Source organism: Crinia signifera, chromosome 6, assembly GCF_055691185.1.
Source record: "Crinia signifera chromosome 6, ASM5569118v1, whole genome shotgun sequence".
In the NCBI taxonomy this organism is placed as follows: domain Eukaryota; kingdom Metazoa; phylum Chordata; class Amphibia; order Anura; family Myobatrachidae; genus Crinia; species Crinia signifera.
This window is the reverse complement of record NC_139222.1, coordinates 58,628,274-58,646,175: the sequence shown is the minus strand read 5'-3', so window position 1 is coordinate 58,646,175 and position 17,902 is coordinate 58,628,274. Positions and strand designations below refer to the sequence as shown.

The following is a 17,902-nucleotide window of genomic DNA, read 5'->3' as shown; positions in this document are numbered from 1 at the left end:
TTAAATAGCTAGAGAACAAAAACAATTTGCCTGTAATGTGAAAAAACCTACAGCACCTGGTGTTCCCATGTGGTCTCCCACCCAAGTACTAACCAAGCCCAACACTGCTTAGCTTCTAAGATCAGACGAGATTGGGCCTATCCAATGTGGTATGGTTGTAGGTGAGATACAGGCACTTTTTTGCCCTCTTCTACTTCTATCACCAGGTAAGCTAATAAAAAAGTTTCCTAACTGTATTGGCTTAATGAAAAAAATCATGTGTTGGTAATGTAAAAAGACCTACAGGACATGATATTAGCAGGGGGTCTTAAATTAAACTACTAAAGAGGCTCAACACTGTTTAGCTGCCAAAAGCAGTTGGAATTGGGCCTAAACAGTGTGGTAAGTGTTTAGGTGATGGCTATTGTGTCTGTTTGACCTCTTCCACATGTCTGTACTGGCAATAAAAAGAAAAAGTTTCCAATTTAAATAGCTAGAGAATAAAAACAATTTGCCTGTAATGTGAAAAAACCTACAGCACCTGGTGTTCCCATGTGCTCTCCCACCCAAGTACTAACCAGGCCCAACACTGCTTAGCTTCCAAGATCAGACGAGATTGGGCCTATCCAATGTGGTATGGCTGTAGGTAAGATACAGGCACTTTTTTGCCCTCTTCTACTTCTATCACCAGGTAAGCTAAAAAAAAAGTTTCCTAACTGTATTGGCTTACTGAAAAAAATCATGTGTTGGTAATGTAAAAAGACCTACAGGACATGATATTAGCAGGGGGTCTTAAATTAAACTACTAAAGAGGCTCAACACTGTTTAGCTGCCAAAAGCAGTTGGAATTGGGCCTAAACAGTGTGGTAAGTCTTTAGGTGATAGCTATTGTGTCTGTTTGACCTCTTCCAAATGTCTGTACTGGCAATAAAAAGAAAAAGTTTCCAATTTAAATAGCTAGAGAATAAAAACAATTGGCCAGTAATGTGAAAAAACCTACAGCACCTGGTGTTCCCATGTGGTCTCCCACCCAAGTACTAACCAGGCCCAACACTGCTTAGCTTCCAAGATCAGACGAGATTGGGCCTATCCAATGTGGTATGGCTGTAGGTGAAATACTGGCACTTTTTTGCCCTCTTCTACTTCTATCACCAGGTAAGCTAATAAAAAAGTTTCCTAACTGTATTGGCTTACTGAAAAAAATCATGTGTTGGTAATGTAAAAAGACCTACAGGACATGATATTAGCAGGGGGTCTTAAATTAAACTACTAAAGAGGCTCAACACTGTTTAGCTGCCAAAAGCAGTTGGAATTGGGCCTAAACAGTGTGGTAAGTCTTTAGGTGATGGCTATTGTGTCTGTTTGACCTCTTCCAAATGTCTGTACTGGCAATAAAAAGAATAAGTTTCCCATTTAAATCGCTAGAGAATAAAAACAATTTGCCTGTAATGTGAAAAAACCTACAGCACCTGGTGTTCCCATGTGATCTCCCACCCAAGTACTAACCAGGCCCAACACTGCTTAGCTTCCAAGATCAGACGAGATTAGGCCTATCCAATGTGGTATGGCTGTAGGTGAGATACAGGCACTTTTTTGCCCTCTTCTACTTCTATCACCAGGTAAGCTAATAAAAAAGTTTCCTAACTGTATTGGCTTACTGAAAAAAATCATGTGTTGGTAATGTAAAAAGACCTACAGGACATGATATTAGCAGGGGGTCTTAAATTAAACTACTAAAGAGGCTCAACACTGTTTAGCTGCCAAAAGCAGTTGGAATTGGGCCTAAACAGTGTGGTAAGTCTTTAGGTGATGGCTATTGTGTCTGTTTGACCTCTTCCAAATGTCTGTACTGGCAATAAAAAGAAAAAGTTTCCAATTTAAATAGCTAGAGAATAAAAACAATTTGCCTGTAATGTGAAAAAACCTACAGCACCTGGTGTTCCCATGTGGTCTCCCACCCAAGTACTAACCAGGCCCAACACTGCTTAGCTTCCAAGATCAGACGAGATTGGGCCTATCCAATGTGGTACGGCTGTAGGTGAGTAAAAGCCACTTTTTTGCCCTCTTCTACTTCTATCACCAGGTAAGCTAATACAAAAGTTTCCTAACTGTATTGGCTTACTGAAAAAAATCATGTGTTGGTAATGTAAAAAGACCTACAGGACATGATATTAGCAGGGGGTCTTAAATTAAACTACAAAAGAGGCTCAACACTGTTTAGCTGCCAAAAGCAGTTGGAATTGAGCCTAAACAGTGTGGTAAGTCTTTAGGTGATGGCTATTGTGTCTGTTTGACCTCTTCCAAATGTCTGTGCTGGCAATAAAAAGAAAAAGTTTCCAATATAAATAGCTAGAGAATAAAAACAATTTGCCTGTAATGTGAAAAAACCTACAGCACCTGGTGTTCACATGTGGTCTCCCACCCAAGTACTAACCAGGCCTAACACTGCTTAGCTTCCAAGAACAGACGAGATTGGGCCTATCCAATGTGGTATGGCTGTAGGTGAAATACAGGCACTTTTTTGCCCTCTTCTACTTCTATCACAAGGTAAGCTAATAAAAAAGTTTCCTAACTGTATTGGCTTACTGAAAAAAATCATGTGTTGGTAATGTAAAAAGACCTACAGGACATGATATTAGCAGGGGGTCTTAAATTAAACTACTAAAGAGGCTCAACACTGTTTAGCTGCCAAAAGCAGTTGGAATTGAGCCTAAACAGTGTGGTAATTCTTTAGGTGATGGCTAGTGTGTCTGTTTGACCTCTTCCAAATGTCTGTGCTGGCAATAAAAAGAAAAAGTTTCCAATATAAATAGCTAGAGAATAAAAACAATTTGCCAGTAATGTGAAAAAACCTACAGCTCCTGGTGTTCCCAGGTGGTCTCCCACCCAAGTACTAACCAGGCCCAACACTGCTTAGCTTCCAAGATCAGACGAGATTGGGCCTATCCAATGTGGTATGGCTGTAGGTGAGATACAGGCACTTTTTTGCCCTCTTCTACTTCTATCACCAGGTAAGCTAATAAAAATGTTTCCTAACTGTATTGGCTTACTTAAAAAAAATCATGTGTTGGTAATGTAAAAAGACCTACAGGACATGATATTAGCAGGGGGTCTTAAATTAAACTACTAAACAGGCTCAACACTGTTTAGCTGCCAAAAGCAGTTGGAATTGGGCCTAAACAGTGTGGTAAGTCTTTATGTGATGGCTATTGTGTCTGTTTGACCTCTTCCAAATGTCTGTACTGGCAATAAAAAGAAAAAGTTTCCAATTTAAATAGCTAGAGAATAAAAACAATTTGCCTGTAATGTGAAAAAACCTACAGCACCTGGTGTTCCCATGTGGTCTCCCACCCAAGTACTAACCAGGCCCAACACTGCTTAGCTTCCAAGATCCGACGAGATTGGGCCTATCCAATGTGGAATGGCTGTAGGTGAGTTAAAGCTACTTTTTTGCCCTCTTCTACTTCTATTACCAGGTAAGCTAATACAAAAGTTTCCTAACTGTATTGGCTTACTGAAAAAAATCATGTGTTGGTAATGTAAAAAGACCTACAGGACATGATATTAGCAGGGGGTCTTAAATTAAACTACAAAAGAGGCTCAACACTGTTTAGCTGCCAAAAGCAGTTGGAATTGAGCCTAAACATTGTGGTAAGTCTTTAGGTGATGGCTATTGTGTCTGTTTGACCTCTTCCAAATGTCTGTGCTGGCAATAAAATGAAAAAGTTTCCAATATAAATAGCTAGAGAATAAAAACAATTTGCCAGTAATGTGAAAAAACCTACAGCACCTGGTGTTCCCATGTGGTCTCCCACCCAAGTACTAACCAGGCCCAACACTGCTTAGCTTATAAGTTCAGATGAGATTGGGCCTATCCAATGTGGTATGGCTGTAGGTGAGATACAGTCACTTATTTGCCCTCTTCTACTTCTATCACCAGGTAAGCTAATAAAAAAGTTTCCTAACTGTATTGGCTTACTGAAAAAAATCATGTGTTGGTAATGTAAAAAGACCTACAGGACATGATATTAGCAGGGGGTCTTAAATTAAACTACAAAAGAGGCTCAACACTGTTTAGCTGCCAAAAGCAGTTGGAATTGAGCCTAAACAGTGTGGTAAGTCTTTAGGTGATGGCTATTGTGTCTGTTTGACCTCTTCCAAATGTCTGTGCTGGCAATAAAAAGAAAAAGTTTCCAATTTAAATAGCTAGAGAATAAAAACAATTTGCCTGTAATGTGAAAAAACCTACAGCACCTGGTGTTCCCATGTGGTCTCCCACCCAAGTACTAACCAGGCCCAACACTGCTTAGCTTCCAAGATCAGACGAGATTGGGCCTATCCAATGTGGTATGGCTGTAGGTGAGATACAGGCACTTTTTTGCCCTCTTCTACTTATATCACCAGGTAAGCTAATACAAAAGTTTCCTAACTGTATTGGCTTACTGAAAAAAATCATGTGTTGGTAATGTAAAAAGACCTACAGGACATGATATTAGCAGGGGGTCTTAAATTAAACTACAAAAGAGGCTCAACACTGTTTAGCTGCCAAAAGCAGTTGGAATTGAGCCTCAACAGTGTGTTAAGTCTTTAGGTGATGGCTAGTGTGTCTGTTTGACCTCTTCCAAATGTCTGTGCTGGCAATAAAAAGAAAAAGTTTCCAATATAAATAGCTAGAGAATAAAAACAATTTGCCAGCAATGTGAAAAAACCTACAGCACCTGGTGTTCCCAGGTGGTCTCCCACCCAAGTACTAACCAGGCCCAACACTGCTTAGCTTCCAAGATCAGACGAGATTGGGCCTATCCAATGTGGTATGGCTGTAGGTGAAATACAGACACTTTTTTGCCCTCTTCTACTTCTATCACCAGGTAAGCTAATACAAAAGTTTCCTAACTGTATTGGCTTACTGAAAAAAATCATGTGTTGGTAAAGTAAAAAGACCTACAGGACATGATATTAGCAGGGGGTCTTAAATTAAACTACAAAAGAGGCTCAACACTGTTTAGCTGCCAAAAGCAGTTGGAATTGAGCCTAAACAGTGTGGTAAGTCTTTAGGTGATGGCTATTGTGTCTGTTTGACCTCTTCCAAATGTCTGTGCTGGCAATAAAAAGAAAAAGTTTCCAATTTAAATAGCTAGAGAATAAAAATAATTTGCCAGTAATGTGAAAAAACCTACAGCACCTGGTGTTCCCAGGTGGTCTCCCACCCAAGTACTAACCAGGCCCAACACTGCTTAGCTTCCAAGATCAGACGAGATTGGGCCTATCCAATGTGGTATGGCTGTAGGTGAGATACAGGCACTTTTTTGCCCTCTTCTACTTCTATCACCAGGTAAGCTAATAAAAAAGTTTCCTAACTGTATTGGCTTACTGAAAAAAATCATGTGTTGGTAATGTAAAAAGACCTACAGGACATGATATTAGCAGGGGGTCTTAAATTAAACTACAAAAGAGGCTCAACACTGTTTAGCTGCCAAAAGCAGTTGGAATTGAGCCTAAACATTGTGGTAAGTCTTTAGGTGATGGCTATTGTGTCTGTTTGACCTCTTCCAAATGTCTGTGCTGGCAATAAAATGAAAAAATTTCCAATATAAATAGCTAGAGAATAAAAACAATTTGCCAGTAATGTGAAAAAACCTACAGCACCTGGTGTTCCCATGTGGTCTCCCACCCAAGTACTAACCAGGCCCAACACTGCTTAGCTTATAAGTTCAGATGAGATTGGGCCTATCCAATGTGGTATGGCTGTAGTTGAGATACAGGCACTTATTTGCCCTCTTCTACTTCTATCACCAGGTAAGCTAATAAAAAAGTTTCCTAACTGTATTGGCTTACTGAAAAAAATCATGTGTTGGTAATGTAAAAAGACCTACAGGACATGATATTAGCAGGGGGTCTTAAATTAAACTACAAAAGAGGCTCAACACTGTTTAGCTGCCAAAAGCAGTTGGAATTGAGCCTAAACAGTGTGGTAAGTCTTTAGGTGATGGCTATTGTGTCTGTTTGACCTATTCCAAATGTCTGTGCTGGCAATAAAAAGAAAAAGTTTCCAATTTAAATAGCTAGAGAATAAAAACAATTTGCCTGTAATGTGAAAAAACCTACAGCACCTGGTGTTCCCATGTGGTCTCCCACCCAAGTACTAACCAGGCCCAACACTGCTTAGCTTCCAAGATCAGACGAGATTGGGCCTATCCAATGTGGTATGGCTGTAGGTGAGATACAGGCACTTTTTTGCCCTCTTCTACTTCTATCACCAGGTAAGCTAATACAAAAGTTTCCTAACTGTATTGGCTTACTGAAAAAAATCATGTGTTGGTAATGTAAAAAGACCTACAGGACATGATATTAGCAGGGGTCTTAAATTAAACTACTAAAGAGGCTCAACACTGTTTAGCTGCCAAAAGCAGTTGGAATTGGGCCTAAACAGTGTGGTAAGTCTTTAGGTGATGGCTATTGTGTCTGTTTGACCTCTTCCAAATGTCTGTACTGGCAATAAAAAGAAAAAGTTTCCAATTTAAATAGCTAGAGAATAAAAACAATTTGCCTGTAATGTGAAAAAACCTACAGCACCTGGTGTTCCCATGTGGTCTCCCACCCAAGTACTAACCAGGCCCAACACTACTTAGCTTCCAAGATCAGACAAGATTGGGCCTATCCAATGTGGTATGGCTGTAGGTGAGATACAGGCACTTTTTTGCCCTCTTCTACTTCTATCACCAGGTAAGCTAATAAAAAAGTTTCCTAACTGTATTGGCTTAATGAAAAATATCATGTGTTGGTAATGTAAAAAGACCTACAGGACATGATATTAGCAGGGGGTCTTAAATTAAACTACTAAAGAGGCTCAACACTGTTTAGCTGCCAAAAGCAGTTGGAATTGGGCCTAAACAGTGTGGTAAGTCTTTAGGTGATGGCTATTGTGTCTGTTTGACCTCTTCCACATGTCTGTACTGGCAATAAAAAGAAAAAGTTTCCAATTTAAATAGCTAGAGAATAAAAACAATTTGCCTGTAATGTGAAAAAACTTACAGCACCTGGTGTTCCCATGTAGTCTCCCACCCAAGTACTAACCAGGCCCAACACTGCTTAGCTTCCAAGATCAGACGAGATTGGGCCTATCCAATGTGGTATGGCTGTAGGTGAGATACAGGCACTTTTTTGCCCTCTTCTACTTCTATCACCAGGTAAGCTAATAAAAAAGTTTCCTAACTGTATTGGCTTACTGAAAAAAATCATGTGTTGGTAATGTAAAAAGACCTACAGGACATGATATTAGCAGGGGTCTTAAATTAAACTACTAAAGAGGCTCAACACTGTTTAGCTGCCAAAAGCAGTTGGAATTGGGCCTAAACAGTGTGGTAAGTCTTTAGGTGATGGCTATTGTGTCTGTTTGACCTCTTCCAAATGTCTGTACTGGCAATAAAAAGAAAAAGTTTCCAATTTAAATAGCTAGAGAATAAAAACAATTTGCCTGTAATGTGAAAAAACCTACAGCACCTGGTGTTCCCATGTGGTCTCCCACCCAAGTACTAACCAGGCCCAACAATGCTTAGCTTCCAAGATCAGACGAGATTGGGCCTATCCAATGTGGTATGGCTGTAGGTGAGATACAGGCACTTTTTTGCCCTCTTCTACTTCTATCACCAGGTAAGCTAATACTAAAGTTTCCTAACTGTATTGGCTTACTGAAAAAAATCATGTGTTGGTAATGTAAAAAGACCTACAGGACATGATATTAGCAGGGGTCTTAAATTAAACTACTAAAGAGGCTCAACACTGTTTAGCTGCCAAAAGCAGTTGGAATTGGGCCTAAACAGTGTGGTAAGTCTTTAGGTGATGGCTATTGTGTCTGTTTGACCTCTTCCAAATGTCTGTACTGGCAATAAAAAGAAAAAGTTTCCAATTTAAATAGCTAGAGAATAAAAACAATTTGCCTGTAATGTGAAAAAACCTACAGCACCTGGTGTTCCCATGTGGTCTCCCACCCAAGTACTAACCAGGCCCAACACTGCTTAGCTTCCAAGATCAGACAAGATTGGGCCTATCCAATGTGGTATGGCTGTAGGTGAGATACAGGCACTTTTTTGCCCTCTTCTACTTCTATCACCAGGTAAGCTAATAAAAAAGTTTCCTAACTGTATTGGCTTAATGAAAAATATCATGTGTTGGTAATGTAAAAAGACCTACAGGACATGATATTAGCAGGGGGTCTTAAATTAAACTACTAAAGAGGCTCAACACTGTTTAGCTGCCAAAAGCAGTTGGAATTGGGCCTAAACAGTGTGGTAAGTCTTTAGGTGATGGCTATTGTGTCTGTTTGACCTCTTCCACATGTCTGTACTGGCAATAAAAAGAAAAAGTTTCCAATTTAAATAGCTAGAGAATAAAAACAATTTGCCTGTAATGTGAAAAAACTTACAGCACCTGGTGTTCCCATGTAGTCTCCCACCCAAGTACTAACCAGGCCCAACACTGCTTAGCTTCCAAGATCAGACGAGATTGGGCCTATCCAATGTGGTATGGCTGTAGGTGAGATACAGGCACTTTTTTGCCCTCTTCTACTTCTATCACCAGGTAAGCTAATAAAAAAGTTTCCTAACTGTATTGGCTTACTGAAAAAAATCATGTGTTGATAATGTAAAAAGACCTACAGGACATGATATTAGCAGGGGTCTTAAATTAAACTACTAAAGAGGCTCAACACTGTTTAGCTGCCAAAAGCAGTTGGAATTGGGCCTAAACAGTGTGGTAAGTCTTTAGGTGATGGCTATTGTGTCTGTTTGACCTCTTCCACATGTCTGTACTGGCAATAAAAAGAAAAAGTTTCCAATTTAAATAGCTAGAGAATAAAAACAATTTGCCAGTAATGTGAAAAAACCTACAGCACCTGGTGTTCCCATGTGGTCTCCCACCCAAGTACTAACCAGGCCCAACACTGCTTAGCTTCCAAGATCAGACGAGATTGGGCCTATCCAATGTGGTATAGCTGTAGGTGAGATACAGGCACTTTTTTGCCCTCTTCTACTTCTATCACCAGGTAAGCTAATACAAAAGTTTCCTAACTGTATTGGCTTACTGAAATAAATCATGTGTTGGTAATGTAAAAAGACCTACAGGACATGATATTAGCAGGGGGTCTTAAATTAAACTACTAAAGAGGCTCAACACTGTTTAGCTGCCAAAAGCAGTTGGAATTGGGCCTAAACAGTGTGGTAAGTCTTTAGGTGATGGCTATTGTGTCTGTTTGACCTCTTCCAAATGTCTGTGCTGGCAATAAAAAGAAAAAGTTTCCTATTTAAATAGCTAGAGAATAAAAACAATTTGCCAGTAATGTGAAAAAACCTACAGCACCTGGTGTTCCCATGTGGTCTCCCACCCAAGTACTAACCAGGCCCAACACTGCTTAGCTTCCAAGATCAGACGAGATTGGGGCTATCCAATGTGGTACGGCTGTAGGTGAGTAAAAGCCACTTTTTTGCCCTATTCTACTTCTATCACCAGGTAAGCTAATACAAAAGTTTCCTAACTGTATTGGCTTACTGAAAAAAATCATGTGTTGGTAATGTAAAAAGACCTACAGGACATGATATTAGCAGGGGGTCTTAAATTAAACTACAAAAGAGGCTCAACACTGTTTAGCTGCCAAAAGCAGTTGGAATTGAGCCTAAACAGTGTGGTAAGTCTTTAGGTGATGGCTATTGTGTCTGTTTGACCTCTTCCAAATGTCTGTGCTGGCAATAAAATGAAAAAGTTTCCAATATAAATAGCTAGAGAATAAAAACAATTTGCCAGTAATGTGAAAAAACCTACAGCACCTGGTGTTCCCATGTGGTCTCCCACCCAAGTACTAACCAGGCCCAACACTGCTTAGCTTATAAGTTCAGATGAGATTGGGCCTATCCAATGTGGTATGGCTGTAGGTGAGATACAGGCACTTATTTGCCCTCTTCTACTTCTATCACCAGGTAAGCTAATAAAAAAGTTTCCTAACTGTATTGGCTTACTGAAAAAAATCATGTGTTGGTAATGTAAAAAGACCTACAGGACATGATATTAGCAGGGGGTCTTAAATTAAACTACAAAAGAGGCTCAACACTGTTTAGCTGCCAAAAGCAGTTGGAATTGAGCCTAAACAGTGTGGTAAGTCTTTAGGTGATGGCTATTGTGTCTGTTTGACCTCTTCCAAATGTCTGTGCTGGCAATAAAATGAAAAAGTTTCCAATATAAATAGCTAGAGAATAAAAACAATTTGCCAGTAATGTGAAAAAACCTACAGCACCTGGTGTTCCCATGTGGTCTCCCACCCAAGTACTAACCAGGCCCAACACTGCTTAGCTTATAAGTTCAGATGAGATTGGGCCTATCCAATGTGGTATGGCTGTAGGTGAGATACAGGCACTTATTTGCCCTCTTCTACTTCTATCACCAGGTAAGCTAATAAAAAAGTTTCCTAACTGTATTGGCTTACTGAAAAAAATCATGTGTTGGTAATGTAAAAAGACCTACAGGACATGATATTAGCAGGGGGTCTTAAATTAAACTACAAAAGAGGCTCAACACTGTTTAGCTGCCAAAAGCAGTTGGAATTGAGCCTAAACAGTGTGGTAAGTCATTAGGTGATGGCTATTGTGTCTGTTTGACCTCTTCCAAATGTCTGTGCTGGCAATAAAAAGAAAAAGTTTCCAATTTAAATAGCTAGAGAATAAAAACAATTTGCCTGTAATGTGAAAAAACCTACAGCACCTGGTGTTCCCATGTGGTCTCCCACCCAAGTACTAACCAGGCCCAACACTGCTTAGCTTCCAAGATCAGACGAGATTGGGCCTATCCAATGTGGTATGGCTGTAGGTGAGATACAGGCACATTTTTGCCCTCTTCTACTTCTATCACCAGGTAAGCTAATACAAAAGTTTCCTAACTGTATTGGCTTACTGAAAAAAATCATGTGTTGGTAATGTAAAAAGACCTACAGGACATGATATTAGCAGGGGTCTTAAATTAAACTACTAAAGAGGCTCAACACTGTTTAGCTGCCAAAAGCAGTTGGAATTGGGCCTAAACAGTGTGGTAAGTCTTTAGGTGATGGCTATTGTGTCTGTTTGACCTCTTCCAAATGTCTGTACTGGCAATAAAAAGAAAAAGTTTCCAATTTAAATAGCTAGAGAATAAAAACAATTTGCCTGTAATGTGAAAAAACCTACAGCACCTGGTGTTCCCATGTGGTCTCCCACCCAAGTACTAACCAGGCCCAACACTGCTTAGCTTCCAAGATCAGACAAGATTGGGCCTATCCAATGTGGTATGGCTGTAGGTGAGATACAGGCACTTTTTTGCCCTCTTCTACTTCTATCACCAGGTAAGCTAATAAAAAAGTTTCCTAACTGTATTGGCTTAATGAAAAATATCATGTGTTGGTAATGTAAAAAGACCTACAGGACATGATATTAGCAGGGGGTCTTAAATTAAACTACTAAAGAGGCTCAACACTGTTTAGCTGCCAAAAGCAGTTGGAATTGGGCCTAAACAGTGTGGTAAGTCTTTAGGTGATGGCTATTGTGTCTGTTTGACCTCTTCCACATGTCTGTACTGGCAATAAAAAGAAAAAGTTTCCAATTTAAATAGCTAGAGAATAAAAACAATTTGCCTGTAATGTGAAAAAACTTACAGCACCTGGTGTTCCCATGTAGTCTCCCACCCAAGTACTAACCAGGCCCAACACTGCTTAGCTTCCAAGATCAGACGAGATTGGGCCTATCCAATGTGGTATGGCTGTAGGTGAGATACAGGCAATTTTTTGCCCTCTTCTACTTCTATCACCAGGTAAGCTAATAAAAAAGTTTCCTAACTGTATTGGCTTACTGAAAAAAATCATGTGTTGGTAATGTAAAAAGACCTACAGGACATGATATTAGCAGGGGGTCTTAAATTAAACTACTAAAGAGGCTCAACACTGTTTAGCTGCCAAAAGCAGTTGGAATTGGGCCTAAACAGTGTGGTAAGTCTTTAGGTGATGGCTATTGTGTCTGTTTGACCTCTTCCACATGTCTGTACTGGCAATAAAAAGAAAAAGTTTCCAATTTAAATAGCTAGAGAATAAAAACAATTTGCCAGTAATGTGAAAAAACCTACAGCACCTGGTGTTCCCATGTGGTCTCCCACCCAAGTACTAACCAGGCCCAACACTGCTTAGCTTCCAAGATCAGACGAGATTGGGCCTATCCAATGTGGTATAGCTGTAGGTGAGATACAGGCACTTTTTTGCCCTCTTCTACTTCTATCACCAGGTAAGCTAATACAAAAGTTTCCTAACTGTATTGGCTTACTGAAAAAAATCATGTGTTGGTAATGTAAAAAGACCTACAGGACATGATATTAGCAGGGGGTCTTAAATTAAACTACTAAAGAGGCTCAACACTGTTTAGCTGCCAAAAGCAGTTGGAATTGGGCCTAAACAGTGTGGTAAGTCTTTAGGTGATGGCTATTGTGTCTGTTTGACCTCTTTCAAATGTCTGTGCTTGCAATAAAAAGAAAAAGTTTCCTATTTAAATAGCTAGAGAATAAAAACAATTTGCCAGTAATGTGAAAAAACCTACAGCACCTGGTGTTCCCATGTGGTCTCCCACCCAAGTACTAACCAGGCCCAACAATGCTTAGCTTCCAAGATCAGACGAGATTGGGGCTATCCAATGTGGTACGGCTGTAGGTGAGTAAAAGCCACTTTTTTGCCCTATTCTACTTCTATCACCAGGTAAGCTAATACAAAAGTTTCCTATCTGTATTGGCTTACTGAAAAAAATCATGTGTTGGTAATGTAAAAAGACCTACAGGACATGATATTAGCAGGGGGTCTTAAATTAAACTACAAAAGAGGCTCAACACTGTTTAGCTGCCAAAAGCAGTTGGAATTGAGCCTAAACAGTGTGGTAAGTCTTTAGGTGATGGCTATTGTGTCTGTTTGACCTCTTCCAAATGTCTGTGCTGGCAATAAAAAGAAAAAGTTTCCAATATAAATAGCTAGAGAATAAAAACAATTTGCCTGTAATGTGAAAAAACCTACAGCACCTGGTGTTCCCATGTGGTCTCCCACCCAAGTACTAACCAGGCCTAACACTGCTTAGCTTCGAAGAACAGACGAGATTGGGCCTATCCAATGTGGTATGGCTGTAGGTGAAATACAGGCACTTTTTTGCCCTCTTCTACTTCTATCACAAGGTAAGCTAATAAAAAAGTTTCCTAACTGTATTGGCTTACTGAAAAAAATCATGTGTTGGTAATGTAAAAAGACCTACAGGACATGATATTAGCAGGGGGTCTTAAATTAAACTACTAAAGAGGCTCAACACTGTTTAGCTGCCAAAAGCAGTTGGAATTGAGCCTAAACAGTGTGGTAAGTCTTTAGGTGATGGCTAGTGTGTCTGTTTGACCTCTTCCAAATGTCTGTGCTGGCAATAAAAAGAAACAGTTTCCAATATAAATAGCTAGAGAATAAAAACAATTTGCCTGTAATGTGAAAAAACCTACAGCTCCTGGTGTTCCCAGGTGGTCTCCCACCCAAGTACTAACCAGGCCCAACACTGCTTAGCTTCCAAGATCAGACGATATTGGGCCTATCCAACGTGGTATGGCTGTAGGTGAAATACAGGCACTTTTTTGCCCTCTTCTACTTTTATCACCAGGTAAGCTAATACAAAAGTTTCCTAACTGTATTGGCTTACTGAAAAAAATCATGTGTTGGTAAAGTAAAAAGACCTACAGGACATGATATTAGCAGGGGGTCTTAAATTAAACTACAAAAGAGGCTCAACACTGTTTAGCTGCCAAAAGCAGTTGGAATTGAGCCTAAACAGTGTGGTAAGTCTTTAGGTGATGGCTATTGTGTCTGTTTGACCTCTTCCAAATGTCTGTGCTGGCAATAAAAAGAAAAAGTTTCCAATTTAAATAGCTAGAGAATAAAAATAATTTGCCAGTAATGTGAAAAAACCTACAGCACCTGGTGTTCCCAGGTGGTCTCCCACCCAAGTACTAACCAAGCCCAACACTGCTTAGCTTCCAAGATCAGACGAGATTGGGCCTATCCAATGTGGTACGGCTGTAGGTGAGATACAGGCACTTTTTTGCCCTCTTCTACTTCTAACACCAGGTAAGCTAATAAAAAAGTTTCCTAACTGTATTGGCTTACTTAAAAAAAATCATGTGTTGGTAATGTAAAAAGACCTACAGGACATGATATTAGCAGGGGGTCTTAAATTAAACTACTAAACAGGCTCAACACTGTTTAGCTGCCAAAAGCAGTTGGAATTGGGCCTATACAGTGTGGTAAGTCTTTATGTGATGGCTATTGTGTCTGTTTGACCTCTTCCAAATGTCTGTACTGGCAATAAAAAGAAAAAGTTTCCAATTTAAATAGCTAGAGAATAAAAACAATTTGCCTGTAATGTGAAAAAACCTACAGCACCTGGTGTTCCCATGTGGTCTCCCACCCAAGTACTAACCAGGCCCAACACTGCTTAGCTTCCAAGATCAGACGAGATTGGGCCTATCCAATGTGGAATGGCTGTAGGTGAGTTAAAGCCACTTTTTTGCCCTCTTCTACTTCTATTACCAGGTAAGCTAATACAAAAGTTTCCTAACTGTATTGGCTTACTGAAAAAAATCATGTGTTGGTAATGTAAAAAGACCTACAGGACATGATATTAGCAGGGGGTCTTAAATTAAACTACAAAAGAGGCTCAACACTGTTTAGCTGCCAAAAGCAGTTGGAATTGAGCCTAAACATTGTGGTAAGTCTTTAGGTGATGGCTATTGTGTCTGTTTGACCTCTTCCAAATGTCTGTGCTGGCAATAAAATGAAAAAGTTTCCAATATAAATAGCTAGAGAATAAAAACAATTTGCCAGTAATGTGAAAAAACCTACAGCACCTGGTGTTCCCATGTGGTCTCCCACCCAAGTACTAACCAGGCCCAACACTGCTTAGCTTATAAGTTCAGATGAGATTGGGCCTATCCAATATGGTATGGCTGTAGGTGAGATACAGGCACTTATTTGACCTTTTCTACTTCTATCACCAGGTAAGCTAATAAAAAAGTTTCCTAACTGTATTGGCTTACTGAAAAAAATCATGTGTTGGTAATGTAAAAAGACCTACAGGACATGATATTAGCAGGGGGTCTTAAATTAAACTACAAAAGAGGCTCAACACTGTTTAGCTGCCAAAAGCAGTTGGAATTGAGCCTAAACAGTGTGGTAAGTCTTTAGGTGATGGCTATTGTGTCTGTTTGACCTCTTCCAAATGTCTGTACTGGCAATAAAAAGAAAAAGTTTCCAATTTAAATAGCTAGAGAATAAAAACAATTTGCCTGTAATGTGAAAAAACCTACAGCACCTGGTGTTCCCATGTGGTCTCCCACCCAAGTACTAACCAGGCCCAACACTGCTTAGCTTCCAAGATCAGACAAGATTGGGCCTATCCAATGTGGTATGGCTGTAGGTGAGATACAGGCACTTTTTTGCCCTCTTCTACTTCTATCACCAGGTAAGCTAATAAAAAAGTTTCCTAACTGTATTGGCTTAATGAAAAATATCATGTGTTGGTAATGTAAAAAGACCTACAGGACATGATATTAGCAGGGGGTCTTAAATTAAACTACTAAAGAGGCTCAACACTGTTTAGCTGCCAAAAGCAGTTGGAATTGGGCCTAAACAGTGTGGTAAGTCTTTAGGTGATGGCTATTGTGTCTGTTTGACCTCTTCCAAATGTCTGTGCTGGCAATAAAAAGAAAAAGTTTCCAATTTAAATAGCTAGAGAATAAAAATAATTTGCCAGTAATGTGAAAAAACCTACAGCACCTGGTGTTCCCAGGTGGTCTCCCACCCAAGTACTAACCAAGCCCAACACTGCTTAGCTTCCAAGATCAGACGAGATTGGGCCTATCCAATGTGGTACGGCTGTAGGTGAGATACAGGCACTTTTTTGCCCTCTTCTACTTCTAACACCAGGTAAGCTAATAAAAAAGTTTCCTAACTGTATTGGCTTACTTAAAAAAAAATCATGTGTTGGTAATGTAAAAAGACCTACAGGACATGATATTAGCAGGGGGTCTTAAATTAAACTACTAAACAGGCTCAACACTGTTTAGCTGCCAAAAGCAGTTGGAATTGGGCCTATACAGTGTGGTAAGTCTTTATGTGATGGCTATTGTGTCTGTTTGACCTCTTCCAAATGTCTGTACTGGCAATAAAAAGAAAAAGTTTCCAATTTAAATAGCTAGAGAATAAAAACAATTTGCCTGTAATGTGAAAAAACCTACAGCACCTGGTGTTCCCATGTGGTCTCCCACCCAAGTACTAACCAGGCCCAACACTGCTTAGCTTCCAAGATCAGACGAGATTGGGCCTATCCAATGTGGTATAGCTGTAGGTGAGATACAGGCACTTTTTTGCCCTCTTCTACTTCTATCACCAGGTAAGCTAATACAAAAGTTTCCTAACTGTATTGGCTTACTGAAAAAAATCATGTGTTGGTAATGTAAAAAGACCTACAGGACATGATATTAGCAGGGGGTCTTAAATTAAACTACTAAAGAGGCTCAACACTGTTTAGCTGCCAAAAGCAGTTGGAATTGGGCCTAAACAGTGTGGTAAGTCTTTAGGTGATGGCTATTGTGTCTGTTTGACCTCTTCCAAATGTCTGTGCTGGCAATAAAAAGAAAAAGTTTCCTATTTAAATAGCTAGAGAATAAAAACAATTTGCCAGTAATGTGAAAAAACCTACAGCACCTGGTGTTCCCATGTGGTCTCCCACCCAAGTACTAACCAGGCCCAACAATGCTTAGCTTCCAAGATCAGACGAGATTGGGGCTATCCAATGTGGTACGGCTGTAGGTGAGTAAAAGCCACTTTTTTGCCCTATTCTACTTCTATCACCAGGTAAGCTAATACAAAAGTTTCCTATCTGTATTGGCTTACTGAAAAAAATCATGTGTTGGTAATGTAAAAAGACCTACAGGACATGATATTAGCAGGGGGTCTTAAATTAAACTACTAAACAGGCTCAACACTGTTTAGCTGCCAAAAGCAGTTGGAATTGGGCCTAAACAGTGTGGTAAGTCTTTATGTGATGGCTAGTGTGTCTGTTTGACCTCTTCCAAATGTCTGTGCTGGCAATAAAAAGAAACAGTTTCCAATATAAATAGCTAGAGAATAAAAACAATTTGCCTGTAATGTGAAAAAACCTACAGCTCCTGGTGTTCCCAGGTGGTCTCCCACCCAAGTACTAACCGGGCCTAACACTGCTTAGCTTCGAAGAACAGACGAGATTGGGCCTATCCAATGTGGTATGGCTGTAGGTGAAATACAGGCACTTTTTTGCCCTCTTCTACTTCTATCACAAGGTAAGCTAATAAAAAAGTTTCCTAACTGTATTGGCTTACTGAAAAAAATCATGTGTTGGTAATGTAAAAAGACCTACAGGACATGATATTAGCAGGGGGTCTTAAATTAAACTACTAAAGAGGCTCAACACTGTTTAGCTGCCAAAAGCAGTTGGAATTGAGCCTAAACAGTGTGGTAAGTCTTTAGGTGATGGCTAGTGTGTCTGTTTGACCTCTTCCAAATGTCTGTGCTGGCAATAAAAAGAAACAGTTTCCAATATAAATAGCTAGAGAATAAAAACAATTTGCCTGTAATGTGAAAAAACCTACAGCTCCTGGTGTTCCCAGGTGGTCTCCCACCCAAGTACTAACCAGGCCCAACACTGCTTAGCTTCCAAGATCAGACGATATTGGGCCTATCCAACGTGGTATGGCTGTAGGTGAAATACAGGCACTTTTTTGCCCTCTTCTACTTTTATCACCAGGTAAGCTAATACAAAAGTTTCCTAACTGTATTGGCTTACTGAAAAAAATCATGTGTTGGTAAAGT

At 39.8% G+C, this 17,902-nt stretch overlaps 31 non-coding genes and 8 pseudogenes across 31 annotated transcripts; all 39 read right to left on the bottom strand.

The window, feature by feature from the left end:
• Positions 1-44: 44 nt before the first annotated feature.
• On the bottom strand, positions 45-163 carry LOC146010835 (5S ribosomal RNA; annotated as a pseudogene).
• Positions 164-508: 345 nt separating this feature from the next.
• Positions 509-627, bottom strand: LOC146016825 (5S ribosomal RNA). Its single transcript, XR_014449705.1, has one exon. It is a non-coding gene; the product is annotated as a 5S ribosomal RNA (ribosomal RNA).
• Positions 628-972: 345 nt separating this feature from the next.
• On the bottom strand, positions 973-1,091 carry LOC146012881 (5S ribosomal RNA). Its single transcript, XR_014445877.1, has one exon. It is a non-coding gene; the product is annotated as a 5S ribosomal RNA (ribosomal RNA).
• A 345-nt stretch (positions 1,092-1,436) lies between these two features.
• On the bottom strand, positions 1,437-1,555 carry LOC146016704 (5S ribosomal RNA). The gene has a single exon (XR_014449586.1). It is a non-coding gene; the product is annotated as a 5S ribosomal RNA (ribosomal RNA).
• A 345-nt stretch (positions 1,556-1,900) lies between these two features.
• LOC146015180 (5S ribosomal RNA) lies at positions 1,901-2,019 on the bottom strand. The gene has a single exon (XR_014448108.1). It is a non-coding gene; the product is annotated as a 5S ribosomal RNA (ribosomal RNA).
• A 345-nt stretch (positions 2,020-2,364) lies between these two features.
• LOC146010884 (5S ribosomal RNA) lies at positions 2,365-2,483 on the bottom strand (annotated as a pseudogene).
• A 345-nt stretch (positions 2,484-2,828) lies between these two features.
• LOC146014799 (5S ribosomal RNA) lies at positions 2,829-2,947 on the bottom strand. The gene has a single exon (XR_014447742.1). It is a non-coding gene; the product is annotated as a 5S ribosomal RNA (ribosomal RNA).
• A 346-nt stretch (positions 2,948-3,293) lies between these two features.
• Positions 3,294-3,412, bottom strand: LOC146016021 (5S ribosomal RNA). The gene has a single exon (XR_014448924.1). It is a non-coding gene; the product is annotated as a 5S ribosomal RNA (ribosomal RNA).
• A 345-nt stretch (positions 3,413-3,757) lies between these two features.
• On the bottom strand, positions 3,758-3,876 carry LOC146017115 (5S ribosomal RNA). Its single transcript, XR_014449989.1, has one exon. It is a non-coding gene; the product is annotated as a 5S ribosomal RNA (ribosomal RNA).
• Positions 3,877-4,221: 345 nt separating this feature from the next.
• LOC146012880 (5S ribosomal RNA) lies at positions 4,222-4,340 on the bottom strand. The gene has a single exon (XR_014445876.1). It is a non-coding gene; the product is annotated as a 5S ribosomal RNA (ribosomal RNA).
• Positions 4,341-4,685: 345 nt separating this feature from the next.
• On the bottom strand, positions 4,686-4,804 carry LOC146014157 (5S ribosomal RNA). The gene has a single exon (XR_014447110.1). It is a non-coding gene; the product is annotated as a 5S ribosomal RNA (ribosomal RNA).
• A 345-nt stretch (positions 4,805-5,149) lies between these two features.
• On the bottom strand, positions 5,150-5,268 carry LOC146014145 (5S ribosomal RNA). Its single transcript, XR_014447099.1, has one exon. It is a non-coding gene; the product is annotated as a 5S ribosomal RNA (ribosomal RNA).
• Positions 5,269-5,613: 345 nt separating this feature from the next.
• On the bottom strand, positions 5,614-5,732 carry LOC146010686 (5S ribosomal RNA; annotated as a pseudogene).
• Positions 5,733-6,077: 345 nt separating this feature from the next.
• LOC146012879 (5S ribosomal RNA) lies at positions 6,078-6,196 on the bottom strand. The gene has a single exon (XR_014445875.1). It is a non-coding gene; the product is annotated as a 5S ribosomal RNA (ribosomal RNA).
• A 344-nt stretch (positions 6,197-6,540) lies between these two features.
• LOC146017177 (5S ribosomal RNA) lies at positions 6,541-6,659 on the bottom strand. The gene has a single exon (XR_014450049.1). It is a non-coding gene; the product is annotated as a 5S ribosomal RNA (ribosomal RNA).
• Positions 6,660-7,004: 345 nt separating this feature from the next.
• On the bottom strand, positions 7,005-7,123 carry LOC146017067 (5S ribosomal RNA). Its single transcript, XR_014449941.1, has one exon. It is a non-coding gene; the product is annotated as a 5S ribosomal RNA (ribosomal RNA).
• A 344-nt stretch (positions 7,124-7,467) lies between these two features.
• On the bottom strand, positions 7,468-7,586 carry LOC146014113 (5S ribosomal RNA). The gene has a single exon (XR_014447068.1). It is a non-coding gene; the product is annotated as a 5S ribosomal RNA (ribosomal RNA).
• A 344-nt stretch (positions 7,587-7,930) lies between these two features.
• Positions 7,931-8,049, bottom strand: LOC146015873 (5S ribosomal RNA). The gene has a single exon (XR_014448781.1). It is a non-coding gene; the product is annotated as a 5S ribosomal RNA (ribosomal RNA).
• A 345-nt stretch (positions 8,050-8,394) lies between these two features.
• On the bottom strand, positions 8,395-8,513 carry LOC146017066 (5S ribosomal RNA). Its single transcript, XR_014449940.1, has one exon. It is a non-coding gene; the product is annotated as a 5S ribosomal RNA (ribosomal RNA).
• Positions 8,514-8,857: 344 nt separating this feature from the next.
• On the bottom strand, positions 8,858-8,976 carry LOC146014442 (5S ribosomal RNA). Its single transcript, XR_014447396.1, has one exon. It is a non-coding gene; the product is annotated as a 5S ribosomal RNA (ribosomal RNA).
• Positions 8,977-9,321: 345 nt separating this feature from the next.
• Positions 9,322-9,440, bottom strand: LOC146015978 (5S ribosomal RNA). Its single transcript, XR_014448884.1, has one exon. It is a non-coding gene; the product is annotated as a 5S ribosomal RNA (ribosomal RNA).
• A 345-nt stretch (positions 9,441-9,785) lies between these two features.
• Positions 9,786-9,904, bottom strand: LOC146017114 (5S ribosomal RNA). Its single transcript, XR_014449988.1, has one exon. It is a non-coding gene; the product is annotated as a 5S ribosomal RNA (ribosomal RNA).
• A 345-nt stretch (positions 9,905-10,249) lies between these two features.
• On the bottom strand, positions 10,250-10,368 carry LOC146017112 (5S ribosomal RNA). The gene has a single exon (XR_014449986.1). It is a non-coding gene; the product is annotated as a 5S ribosomal RNA (ribosomal RNA).
• A 345-nt stretch (positions 10,369-10,713) lies between these two features.
• On the bottom strand, positions 10,714-10,832 carry LOC146012878 (5S ribosomal RNA). Its single transcript, XR_014445874.1, has one exon. It is a non-coding gene; the product is annotated as a 5S ribosomal RNA (ribosomal RNA).
• Positions 10,833-11,176: 344 nt separating this feature from the next.
• On the bottom strand, positions 11,177-11,295 carry LOC146015872 (5S ribosomal RNA). The gene has a single exon (XR_014448780.1). It is a non-coding gene; the product is annotated as a 5S ribosomal RNA (ribosomal RNA).
• Positions 11,296-11,640: 345 nt separating this feature from the next.
• LOC146017065 (5S ribosomal RNA) lies at positions 11,641-11,759 on the bottom strand. The gene has a single exon (XR_014449939.1). It is a non-coding gene; the product is annotated as a 5S ribosomal RNA (ribosomal RNA).
• A 345-nt stretch (positions 11,760-12,104) lies between these two features.
• On the bottom strand, positions 12,105-12,223 carry LOC146014441 (5S ribosomal RNA). Its single transcript, XR_014447395.1, has one exon. It is a non-coding gene; the product is annotated as a 5S ribosomal RNA (ribosomal RNA).
• Positions 12,224-12,568: 345 nt separating this feature from the next.
• LOC146016575 (5S ribosomal RNA) lies at positions 12,569-12,687 on the bottom strand. Its single transcript, XR_014449463.1, has one exon. It is a non-coding gene; the product is annotated as a 5S ribosomal RNA (ribosomal RNA).
• Positions 12,688-13,032: 345 nt separating this feature from the next.
• Positions 13,033-13,151, bottom strand: LOC146011250 (5S ribosomal RNA; annotated as a pseudogene).
• Positions 13,152-13,496: 345 nt separating this feature from the next.
• LOC146010875 (5S ribosomal RNA) lies at positions 13,497-13,615 on the bottom strand (annotated as a pseudogene).
• Positions 13,616-13,960: 345 nt separating this feature from the next.
• LOC146016248 (5S ribosomal RNA) lies at positions 13,961-14,079 on the bottom strand. Its single transcript, XR_014449145.1, has one exon. It is a non-coding gene; the product is annotated as a 5S ribosomal RNA (ribosomal RNA).
• Positions 14,080-14,425: 346 nt separating this feature from the next.
• On the bottom strand, positions 14,426-14,544 carry LOC146014939 (5S ribosomal RNA). Its single transcript, XR_014447878.1, has one exon. It is a non-coding gene; the product is annotated as a 5S ribosomal RNA (ribosomal RNA).
• Positions 14,545-14,889: 345 nt separating this feature from the next.
• On the bottom strand, positions 14,890-15,008 carry LOC146010527 (5S ribosomal RNA; annotated as a pseudogene).
• Positions 15,009-15,353: 345 nt separating this feature from the next.
• LOC146015871 (5S ribosomal RNA) lies at positions 15,354-15,472 on the bottom strand. Its single transcript, XR_014448779.1, has one exon. It is a non-coding gene; the product is annotated as a 5S ribosomal RNA (ribosomal RNA).
• Positions 15,473-15,817: 345 nt separating this feature from the next.
• On the bottom strand, positions 15,818-15,936 carry LOC146016247 (5S ribosomal RNA). The gene has a single exon (XR_014449144.1). It is a non-coding gene; the product is annotated as a 5S ribosomal RNA (ribosomal RNA).
• A 347-nt stretch (positions 15,937-16,283) lies between these two features.
• Positions 16,284-16,402, bottom strand: LOC146014440 (5S ribosomal RNA). The gene has a single exon (XR_014447394.1). It is a non-coding gene; the product is annotated as a 5S ribosomal RNA (ribosomal RNA).
• Positions 16,403-16,747: 345 nt separating this feature from the next.
• LOC146016574 (5S ribosomal RNA) lies at positions 16,748-16,866 on the bottom strand. The gene has a single exon (XR_014449462.1). It is a non-coding gene; the product is annotated as a 5S ribosomal RNA (ribosomal RNA).
• A 345-nt stretch (positions 16,867-17,211) lies between these two features.
• LOC146011392 (5S ribosomal RNA) lies at positions 17,212-17,330 on the bottom strand (annotated as a pseudogene).
• A 345-nt stretch (positions 17,331-17,675) lies between these two features.
• Positions 17,676-17,794, bottom strand: LOC146010873 (5S ribosomal RNA; annotated as a pseudogene).
• Between the last annotated feature and the right edge of the window lie 108 nt (positions 17,795-17,902).